The sequence below is a fragment of the Enoplosus armatus genome, chromosome 21 (assembly GCF_043641665.1).
Source record: "Enoplosus armatus isolate fEnoArm2 chromosome 21, fEnoArm2.hap1, whole genome shotgun sequence".
In the NCBI taxonomy this organism is placed as follows: Eukaryota; Metazoa; Chordata; class Actinopteri; order Centrarchiformes; family Enoplosidae; genus Enoplosus; species Enoplosus armatus.
Window position 1 is genome coordinate 7790744 of NC_092200.1, and position 12236 is coordinate 7802979.

Here is a 12236-nt window from a genome sequence, read left to right on the forward strand (position 1 = left end):
TAAAACAAATATTAAGAATGGGCCCAGTGCTGCTGCTCTTGGATCCAGTTTCCCTCCTTGAAATGAATGCAGGTGCAATTCATATCAATATGTATTCCACATCTTATTAAATATTCACTCTAAACAGCTGCATGAGATATTTCTATGCTCCCTGGATTCACTTTCCCAGGAATTTTGATTTTACTTCCAAATGGATGTGAAAAGAGGAGCTGTCACACTCTATTATGGTGACCTCAATGATTCTGTGCCCTATCCAAATCCAGCGGTTTTCCATAACAATGCAAAATAAAGGGTGCAAAGCCGGAGGAGACAAGACTTGTTATTTTCCATCCAAAGGACAGAGGTTCTTTACAACAAACTTGTCTGTACGCCTTGTGTATTCTTTGAGAGAATTTAAATCCAACTTGGAAGTTGTTTTGTGTGAGACAATAAGTTTTTGCTGTCGATTCATAAGGATCATCAACTGTCTTGATGTGATGCTGGAGCTGTGGAGTGGGAGTGTATAGAGCTGCAATATATTATTTTGTACATGAAAGAAATGTGATCAGTTCATCTTTTAAATAATTATGTATTGCATTTAGCTGCAAACTAACTCAGAGGGACCTTCTGGGATTTATTTGGTAAGAATTAATGGAGGGCAAAAGAATGTATTACCACATGGCCATACCAGAGAACTATTAGCTTAATATAGTCCGATGGGAAGATTTGCTTGTGGCAGATTTGTGGATGTCTGTTTCAATCTTACATGTGAGACTGGGGTTTGAATCCCATACCTTTCACTGGACACTGGTGAGGGATTTGAGCTAACATTCTCAGCATCTTTTATGCAGAAAATCCATTTATTGTATTTTAATATCCAAGGACAATCCTACACCTTGCTGTACATCATATGTACACTGTATCCCATTATCTATTCAACTTGCACTACTAATGTATATAATGTAATGTAATATATTACAGGGCACTATCATTGTACAGTGCATTTTCAATACATCTATCTATCTATCTATCTATCTATCTATCTATCTAATACAGTATAAAATACATTTAAAATAAGTAATTTTTTTTTTACTATTCATGCAGATAAATAGATGGAGACCTGGGCAGCAGACATGCGTGGAGAGACCTCATTATTCATAATGCCTACATAAATGCTTGGACTATTGCAGGAATTTCAGTCAACTGTTTGTAGTCGTGTGCAACAAAGTATTGCATGTATTTACACAATGACTGCTGCATATATCACTGGCAGCTGTAATTGGTGTCACAGATTTAAAACAAATGGCACCAGTCACAGGGCCAAAGGAAAATCTGTGTGGTTACTTTATAACCTGTTCATGTGCTTTTATATAGTATGTAAGATGGTATATATTTAAAAAGCATATAAAAAAGGCAGTTCTTTGCATCTAGATCATGTGATGTACAATTAATTGTGTAATGTATGTACATGTCATGTTCACTGTAATGAATAATATCATGCTTCTGCAATTTTCCCAGAGTGAATAGGCTGCAGTCGGTGACCCACATCTCAGAGCAATGAACTGCCTCAGACTGTTGTTTTATTCAGTGCACTGTCAACAGACGGGTGAGGAGAAGGAGGGGCGGGGGTTTAAACTCATCAGCCACTCTGATTCGATGCTAGATTCGGCTCCTCTTCGCCATTGGCTGCTCGCGCTGTCATTCTGGATCTGTTATCACCGCTTCCCGCGCCTTATGGCGTGCACGCGCAAGACAAGCAGGCACGTAACCGCTTGGAGACTGTCTGGAGTCTGTCTGAAATTGATAAAATTGGGAGATGGAGTTTTACATCTGTTTGTACGTTTACAAGGAATTCGCCTGATGGAGATGGGAATTTCTGCTCTCCTCTTCAAACGCCTTCGCCCACGAGTCGCCGCGCTCAGCTTACATATTTTTTAGATAAACGCTGTGAAAGTTTTTTCTTCTGCAGTGTTTCAGCAGACAGCTCTTTATGCACAGGTAGGTAAGGCAGGCGCCAGTGTGCAAGTTGTCTAACATGTAGTGGGTACTGCAGCATTAGCCTACACACATTAGCCAAAAAGGATGTTTGTTTGTGAACGTTAGCTGTGCGATTTTGTAGTAAAAATGGTTTGCTAGCTTAAAATTTCAATTATCCTGTTCTACCGTAACAAACTGTAAGTAGTCCGATTAATTTTTGCCGTTAAAATAAGGTGTACAATGTGTGTTTTCTTATTTCGTACGAATTCCTCACAGTAGCTATTTTGTTTTGGGGGCTTGACCTCATTCACACTACTTCAGGAGGACGCGCAGGTGACGCACCTTTGCTGACGTGAGGTTGTTGATTAACCCCACGCGCGCTTAAGCTACCTGTTACTCAGCACACACCTGAGGGGAAAACCCCTGTCTTCTGTGGACTCATCAGTTCTCTTTTTAACCCTTTCAGCTATACCACCATATCAATTTAAGAGTATAAAGCACAGATTAAGACCCTTTTCAGGCACAGCTGCAGTTAACTAATCTAAACTAATCTACGTGTTCCTCAGGTGAGGTAATATGAATATCCTGTATGAAATGTTTCTTTTCTTTTCCCCTCTTTGTTTATGCTCTGCAGGGGAGCAGCAGTCAGCACAGGAGTTCAAGAGGAGTGCACCATCCAGAAGGCAGCCTGCACCAGCTCAGAAAGGTTGGTTGCTTTACACATATTATGTGAGACAGGAGGTAGTGTGTTCACTTATAAGGGTTAGAGCCATGTCGGGTGACACTGCATACATTTAGTAGGTTTTATGTTTGTGTTTGTCATGATTGCATCTCCGAACAACAATTCTAAAAACATTTTAGCCACTTGAACTCTAAATGTTCTCAGTATTTACCTTAAACTTCCCACAAATTTGCCTTAAAGTACAATAAGATATTCTTCCACACTGTCCGACATCACTTTCAAATCTATGACTATAACACAAATATTTAAATAACATTTTAAATCTGGCTGCATCACTTTAAATGGAAATGATGTTTTGTGCGTTATTTTCACACATTCTCAGTGGTTGAGCCTGGGATATTTGATATGTTTTTATCTTCACTCAAATTCAGTTCGAACAATGCTTGTCCACACTTGTTAATTGTCATACTATTTCCTACCCGAATTGAAGAGCTGTTGCATCTCATTGTGCAGAAATGAAAAGAGGCTAAATATGGCTTTAACTAAAAACAATGTGGATGTCAAGTTGAGTGCATGTGTACCTGATTTGCTGCTGCCTCACAGACTCGTCTAGACGCTTTTGCTCTGTCACTGCAGTTGTCTGCAGTAGTGCAGTCATATGACTTGGGGGAGCCTTCCTCCCTCCTCCCAGTATCTGCTCTTTTTTGGGCAAGATGGCTGCTATGGCATTGTTGTTACCCATGACGTATATGAATTCATGTGAGCAGAAAAAACAGCAAGGCTGGTGATGCATTGAATGAAACAGACCACAGCTGCTCGAGCATATATTGCACACAGACGGGACAGTGAATGTTAACTCTTTAACAGTTTTTTCTATCCTAAATTTCTTGTCTTTAGTCAATTGGATGATTATTTAATCTCTAGTCACCACTCTTGGGTCAACGCAACCCAGTAACTCGTCAATTACAAAGTTATTATGTAGTTCTTGACTTGATGGAAGTTTATTTCTTACTTTTTTCTCTACCAAAGCATATCTGTCTGTTATTGGGACGCTCGGTAGCCATTTTGTCTGATTCATCACTGCCAATTTGTGCCAAAGGCAAGGTATCCCAAAATCTGTTTTGAGCAACATGATGTCTCTGCATATTACATAAATGCCAGCAGTGGCTTCTGATTTTGAAGTATTTGTATTTCTATAATTGTTGAGATAATTATAATATCTTACAGGCAGTTTTAAAGAAATAAAAATATAGGCACATTGTGAAGGCAACACAGGCATCCTTTTATGCAATGTGGAATAATGTATGAGTGCTGTTGATAAGGAAATTAGCAACAGTAAATTAGTTTATATTTCTGCATAAATGATCACTGAATCTGCAAAATCCATTACTCATCCGTTTGAAGGAAAGATAATTGTAACGTGTTACATTTTATTATCACCTGTTATAGTTTTGTTGCTTTGGATTCATTTGATAATAACAGCCAGTGAAACTCATCTTAATATCATAATTTCGATCGTAAAAAGTGGTATGCAAGGTGATAGAAGATAAGCCTTTTATTTTCAGAGAAGTTTTGTAAACTGCAACCTGCCTTTGAGTTAGATTTTATGTTTACAAAAAAAGTCATATATTTCACCAAACAATTACATGTGTTTTAAAAGGTTAAAGCAGCTGCAATATTATTTTCACAGTCCACTTTTTCGATGAGGGAGGGTACAGGCAATATTAACTTTGTCTTCTAAAAGTGCTCCTAGCCTCACTCTGACATTACAAGTTACTCTCACTCAGTGAGTCTGTGATGTTTATCTGTTTGCCATATCAGTGACCGGCCTGGACAGATCTCTTCATTATCACCTACTTAGTGCATACTCGTCTGCTGTCAGACAGCTCCTTTAGTCTCGTCTTGTCATATTGCGTAATGGTTTTTGAGTGCTTGTTGATTATGTTTTCACTGGAGCATACAGCCACACTTCAAACATGCAGTATCTTTGCAGGCCTGTCCCAAACCTGATCCAGGGTCTGACAAAAAAAATGATTGGAATTGCAATTAGAAAGGTAAGAAAAAATGGAAAGCATAGTTTAAGGATTATATATTGTTCTTGGGGTAACTTGTTGCAATTTCTATTGCAGTTCTAAATGGGCATTTTTTTGGATGCTCTGCTAAATATATATGATCATATTGCACCTTTTTGACAGTATGGATGGCAATATTGTTATTGTTTTCAATACATAAATGACGAGTATGTATGACAAAATCTCAGATGTCTGTTATGCATACAGTATAGCAGTTTATTTGATGTTGGTGATCATTTTTTTATTTGAGAGTGGATTTTTTGTGTGCTTCCTGAATTCAAATGATAAATTAAGTTATGCATCATGTAATACTACCTTTAAAACAATTCCTATTCCTAATTTATACGGCTTGAATTGGATATCATCTATTTTAAAGTAAATATCATAACAAACAAGTACAGCTCATTCCTTTTTTTAGAACGGTAAACTACTGTTATTAATTATTTGCTTTCAAATTGTTTCAACGATACTTGCGACCTGTGCAACGTATTTATTTATATAATGTAACTTTTTGACCGAAATCTCAAATCTCCAACGATATAAACAAAACAAAAATGAAAACGCCTTTTAATTTAAAGGTCGTCCTTTAGTTTTCTTTCTGTTTTATCTTCCCTGTCTGTGACAACATAACGGGTATGTTAACTATTACCCGGCCGCACAGTTGTTTGATGATGTTTGTTCTTTTCTGTTTTCACAGGAGGTCCATGCTTTCTTGCAGCCTGTCATGCCTTCATGTCTCGATGCTGGAGTGTGTCCGCCCAAATGGTAAGATCTGTGTTGACCTGTTCATTTAAACACATTTGGGCACGTTAAAAGTTGAGAAAAGCAATTCTAGGAATGTTTTAAGGTGCTGCAGTGAGTGAATGTGATTGCCTGAGGGAAATATCAGTCCGCTGCGCAGACCAGTATTTACAGAGGCTGAGCTCTGGCTTGCAATGCCAATTCTACATGATATGATGGTGAGAAATGTCTAATCAAATTCAGTGCTGTCATTCACTCGTCAGAAGCAATCATTTTTTATGAACACAGATTTGTGATCTCTTCATAAGATAATCATGGATATGGATCTCGTAACTTTCACTTGAGGCTTAGCCGGAAAATGCTGATGCAAGAAGGGCTCTGAATCTTCATCCTGTTTTTCTATTGGCTGATTGTCTCCACCCACAGTGTAGTCACGAGGTCTAACATCATGATGATGTCTGGAGAAAACAGGCTTTCATCTAGGCTCTAATGCTGCCTGAGCATTAATGAAAAGATTTCTTGGGTTATTTCTGTGCACATACAGAGTAAAATCTGAGCATGTTTCAAAGCATTATTCTGTACAACAGCAGCACCTGCCATTGTCTGTTGTAAACGGTGGGTTGTTTATCTCACCAGCCTCTCCTGCGTAATGACGCAGTTTCCTTTGACATTGGTGTGGCATATTTTAAATCAAGGCCTTCACTGTATTTTAAGGAGTCTCCTGGCAGCCTGCCAAAACATGGATCCATTTGCCTGTTCCCTCCTAAGAGCACAACTGCACAGCTGTGACCCTTAGCTGGTCCTAGTCATCGATAACTAAAGCCAGCAGCATCCATTTTAGGTTCAGGCAGTGGCGAAAGAGATGAACTATAACGTAGCTTGTAGAAAATGAAATCTGAATTCACAGTGTAAATCCTGTTAGGAAACGGCACGACTTTTGTGGAGTAAACAAACTTTTCAGTGAAAGAGATTTGGAAATAATACTGAACTAACGGGTACATGACAAAAATACTTCTCTAGAATTGCAGTTTATGATTTATAGGTTTAAGTGCAGCGCGATTCATTTTTATTTGGATGAGCATTTTGATTTTATCATGAAATCTTCCTATTTCATTTTCATACTTTTTAAACTATCTTGCAAATGCTTGTGATGGAATATTTAATATGATTTACTGAAAATGCGTATCGATAAAGACTTAATAAAATGTTGAAGCAGTAATTAAATTCCACGCGTATAATAATATACTACAGTAACATAATATTAACAGTATGAAGTTAAATTATTTGCTGTGAAATGTCGTGTGCGATTCAGTTGGTGCTGTTTATTTAGTATTTTTCATTGAAAAAATGATCCAAGCTACAAGTTCATCAAAAACACAAGGTGACTGATGAGTAAGTCATGCAATGTACTTGAATGAAAAAATATTTTAAAAGCAATGAAAAGGTAATTTTTTGATATGTTTTGTGATTTAAAATTTTCACCAGCTGAATATTAGACGTATTATTATTTCTCAACGTAGTTAAATCGTTTTTTACAGTATTTATTTTTTTAAAAAACTGACGTCGAAAGAATATATACACATTAAATAAAAAGTGAGTCGGGCATTATAAACATTATTTAACACAAATATTTTTTTGATATTTCAGCTTCAGAGTAATTAACAACATTAAAATGTCGCTAAAGGTCGCTATTTTGTGTCTGCTTTTTACGATCATGTTATGCATATTTTTCCTTTTGCAAATATTATTGAATTATACACAATGCCATTGTTGTTGTATAAAGCTAACTTTATACAAATGTACATTAAAATCTAATCAATTTAATAAATATTTTACTCGTTATGTATATTACTCTTACTGAGAATTAAAGCAATATATAATACTGCATTAATTCGTAAGTGTTAAAGGTGATCTTTATAATAAAGTTGCATAGGATGTAACTGCACTTAGATTTAAAATCCCCCCACTGCAACATTTATTTAAAAGTACTGTATATTGTGATGTAGAACTGCTAACTTGACTCAGTGAAAGGTTTAGGTGACCTTTACCCTCTTGAATACTTGTTTTCCTCCACTGTTAAGACCTTGTGTGAAAGCCAGACTGTGTTCTGATGCCACGTAACACAACAGTGGCTGTCAGTAACATATTAAGCTGGGCCTCTGCTCTGTGGCCATGAAAGTGGAGAGAGAGAGAAAAGGCACTTTGGGTTTATGCATGTGTTGTGGTTTCATGAGGGAATGGAGGCAAGGCGGAATTACCAAACCTATTTGGATTTCTTTATTTAATTAAATTTTTTTGGGCACTCAAACCTGTTGACTTTAGTAGATGGTACAAAACAAGTTTACTTTACACCTTATTGCAAGTTGTACTAATGCAAGCAGGCATTATGGTCATTTTCCAGTTGTAATCTTGCTCAAACTTAACTATGTCAGCTGTTGTTGACTTAAAATTGATTGATGCTTATTACATCATTCATAAGGACACTTCAGTTCACAAACACTTTAGATAATATGTTATGTTTTTTGTTGTTTGGACTAATATTTCTGCCGATCAGTTGCAGTTGAGAGTGTTTCCTTTATTACTGTATTCATGATACCCTAATATTGGAATAACAACATGAGTGACTTGTTTATCGGGTGGATTTTGCAAACTATCTTGTTCTCTGCTCAAACACAATTTCTGAGGTATGAAATTGATCTTGGGTTAACAGTAAGATCTTTGCCTGGAGAGATAGCAGAGCTTTGTTTATTGTTAACACAAACACAACACTCAACTCACTGACTGAGCACAGGCTTTGAATTTCAGGTGCAGCCACAACATCAGTATCAACGTCACATGAATATTAGATCCTCATTAGAAGAAGGCTACCTTCCTGAAATTGCACAGTGACTATACTGTAATTGTCGGTTGTTAAATTCTTATTTCTGGGCTTTGTGAACGGTAAGTAAATAACTTGTTTTATTTGGCTGCAGTGCTGTGTGAATATTGTATGTTTGCCTGCATTTGTTTTCCACTGTTTGTGACCCAGCCAGTCTTCAGATGTGCACATGCAGCATGTCCGTTCCCACTCAGCTGCGTAACATTGACAGCTTCAGCAATACTTCCTGTTTTAATTTGACTGCGAATCCACCACTGACTTTTAAATGGAGTGTGCTCATCTATAACACCCTCATGAACGGTACAAAGAAGGCTGTAGGCCTGGGTGACCACTGTTTGACTGCAGTGCAAGGCTGCATGCCAGCTTAAACTGAACAGCAGCCTGAACAAGTACTTACTTTCAGGGAGGACACATTTGGCCTGAGATAAACTTCTGCTATTTTACTTAACTCTTAACTTTCACTGAGCTCTCAATACTGCTGGAATGAGGCCTTGCAAATGAAGAGAAGTCTGGTTTTAGTTAGCTAAGTTAACGTTTTTCCAATAAAACAGCTGAACAGTTACACACAGTTATTTTTCATACTGAACAGTGCCTCATGAAGATTGTATTGTTCATTAGAATAGCAGGGTCAGTGTCTAATAAAATAATCTAATTCGTGTATGTTTGGACTTAATTGTCAACAAATGTTTTTTTTTTTTTACCCACAAAAACGTGGTGAAGAAATTAAAGTGGTTGCTGGTGAAATCTTCTGTTATCTAACCCAATTCTACCTTGCTGTCAGTCGGGGTTTTATGCAGGCCAGACCCAGTTCAGCTTTGGTATGAAAGGTTGAATGTGAAGTACATCGTGTTCTTGTAACCCTACAGTCACTAGAATAGAGCTTGACCAACACTGGATTTCAGAGCTGGAACAAAAAACATTGTGATAATGATAAATCAGCAGAGATTTGTTTTCTTTGTACACATTTTAATCAAGCATCAATGGAATTCGGTTATCAAAGGTATGGTACAGTTGAACAATAAAGTAATTGTTCTTACCAGTATAAACATCTGGTCAGGCTGTAATATGGTACTCTGAGAACCAGGCTGAATGAATAGTAATACAGTTTCTGCTCTTTTAAACCCTAAAGATGCGTGCGCAAAACTGTAACATGTTGAATTAACTATATATTGACTAAAGTGAAACTATAAAATTATACATGATTTGTCTAAGCTCTCGCATCTAGTTGAATCTCAGGTGTAAAAATAATATTGCACAGGTTACTTTTAATGATGCAACAACCCTGTTTAGCAGTAGGAGGTACAATCAACTGTTGTTGATTTATCATATCTGTACAAGGAGTTTGTGTGTAAGTTATTTCTCTCTATCGTACTAATTTCTCTCTCTCTTTATGTAACGAATATGTAAAAAAATACTCCCAATTTCCTCAGTTCAGGAGCTTTACTGAAAGTTTCCTTCTAAGTTAGAAATGTGAGACTTGAGGGTGTGCTTGAATTTTTCCCTAATTGGGGCTTATTTTAAACACACCTGGAATACCTGCTTTCATTTTGCCATTTGACCTTTTGTGAATTAAGACGGCAAGGCAGAGTTAGAGCTCGTCAACCCTGCGGTACATCATAGCGAGAGGAGGCTGCACCATGACTAATTAGTAAATCTCACTCCTCTCCAAGGTAAAAAAAATGATTTCCTTTGCAGGGAGGCTGGGGGTTGATGAGTAAATACCCACCTGCACCAAGTTGCAGTAACCTAATAAGTCTCCCTGGACTTTGAAAGTGAATATTTCATATTTCACTGATCTCTAACAGCTTTTCTGCATGTCTCATATTTGACTCTCCATAAGCCATCTAAGATGGGTAAAAGGGAAACACAGACTGCAGGGTCTCTTTCCTGTCACACAATGGCGTGGAAAGGTCAGGCCTAATGAAGTCGGGGGTGTGACCCCTAGTATTCAGTGACTTTGCATGGGCCCACATCCTACCGCTGCAACCATGCCAGTTAATCCCTTTTTGATCCTAATTGATAGGCATTAACATGATCCTTATCCAGGAGCTGTGTTTTGTCTTCCACAGCCCTTCTCTCTGGGTCTCAGTGACACAAAGTGTGAAAGTGTTAAACCAAATGTGAAATTGATATTTTTCATGTTTGTGTGCTTAAAATCTGCTTCTGTTTCTAAACACTCACACAAAAGTGCTCAATGTTCAGTGTTTGCCCTTTGAGGCTCTTAACAGGACTTAGCACATGACCTCTAGAATCCAACTGTGATGTGAATGGTACCAGCCCATTTCCAGTTTGTTTTCCTTTGAGCCCTTTTATCTTCATCGCTAGGTGATTACTGCCTTTAACTGTTAACTAATTACCCTCTTTAAAATGTTTGTCTTGCCTTTAAGTCAGGGCCCATGTCTCTTTCATGAAAGTGCAGACACCGCATGATTTCCAAAGTGCAGGTGTTGTTCCAGTTCTCAAGAACTTATCTTAGGAACTTATTTTAAAAATATTTGTTTACATTCTTTGATCTGCACGCTGCAAACCCTGTAACCCTCAATTGCAATTTATATTAATTACCAGTGTTTACTGGTAGTCACCTGACGCTAATGAAACCTTTTCATTGCTTCTTATAGCTGACCCTTTATTAGTTATTCTAGCAGTTAGAAGTGGTAGTCCTCGTTACTAAACTATATTAGACCTCTTCCATGTTGCATCATCTACACTAAAGTGATATATATTTAGAAATGCTTTTCATTAACTCCTTTTTAGTTTATTTATTTTACAAACCAGTTGCATAGAAATAGTTTGATTTGTAAAGATATGACTGTTTGAAAGTAAGAAAGTTCTCATTCAGATATTGGGCTGAACACAAGGCAGTTTTGTTGGAGCTTGATCTTATGATCAGTTTGTTTTTAACAGTTTTATATGTTTCGTGCATGAGGACCACTTTTACTTTCCAACAGGGCATCATTTTAGTTAACACTAACTCGATAATGTTTAGTGTTGAAATGATCACTACACAATGTACCTTCAACAAGTTTTTTTCATTCATTCACACAGAAGATAACAGTGAATGTTTGACACCCTGCAAACAATTGCTGATCAATGGATTGTTGTGGTTTTACCCTTCAAATACTTCCAAGATTACAGCAAGTTGTATAATTAGTTCATAGCGAAAATACAGTATTAAAAAGTGTTACCTCAAAGAACAGAGTAATGGCGATTAGTGTTTATAAAGCAGATTATGAGAGAGAAGTTTTGCAATATTTTATGAACTTTTTTCAGTGTGGACTGAGCACATTCATTGACCCAAAGCGCCTTTTACAATAACTTGTTTATTCTGTGGATATTCTGGTTCGCCGTTTTGAAACACATTTGACTTTTGACCTCTTTGCAACTGATATTTAGGTTCAAGTCTTTTTCCTTTTTTCCTTATTTGTGAGTAGATTTTCTTCGATGTTTTGAAATATTTTTATACTACTGAATGCTGTGGGGCGTGGCCTTTTTAAATTGAGTAATTACTATAGGCAAACACTGACTAGCTAACTGCTGTAAATGGGCAGGATTCACATATCAGATATACCCCTGAACTGATGTTTTTTACTCCCTTTTAAGATGTCTAAACATCGATCATGTCCATTTCCTCATAAATGCATGTTTATTTAGAAAAACAGCAGTTTTTTAAACCTTTAATATAGACGACCATATGTAGGATTTTTTTCTTTCTTTCTCAATACTCTCAAACCTGCACAATTAAGAAGCATGTCTTGCCATTGTGCTCAGCAGTGTGCAACAGCCCACTTTAGCTGGAAAATGCCAGGTGTCGTGTTGGTTCTTGTTGGTTTCACACAGCGACTCGAGTCCCTCCCTGGAACGCAGTTCTCAGGTCTCCATAGGATTGAGTGTTATTTCCAGCTTGTTT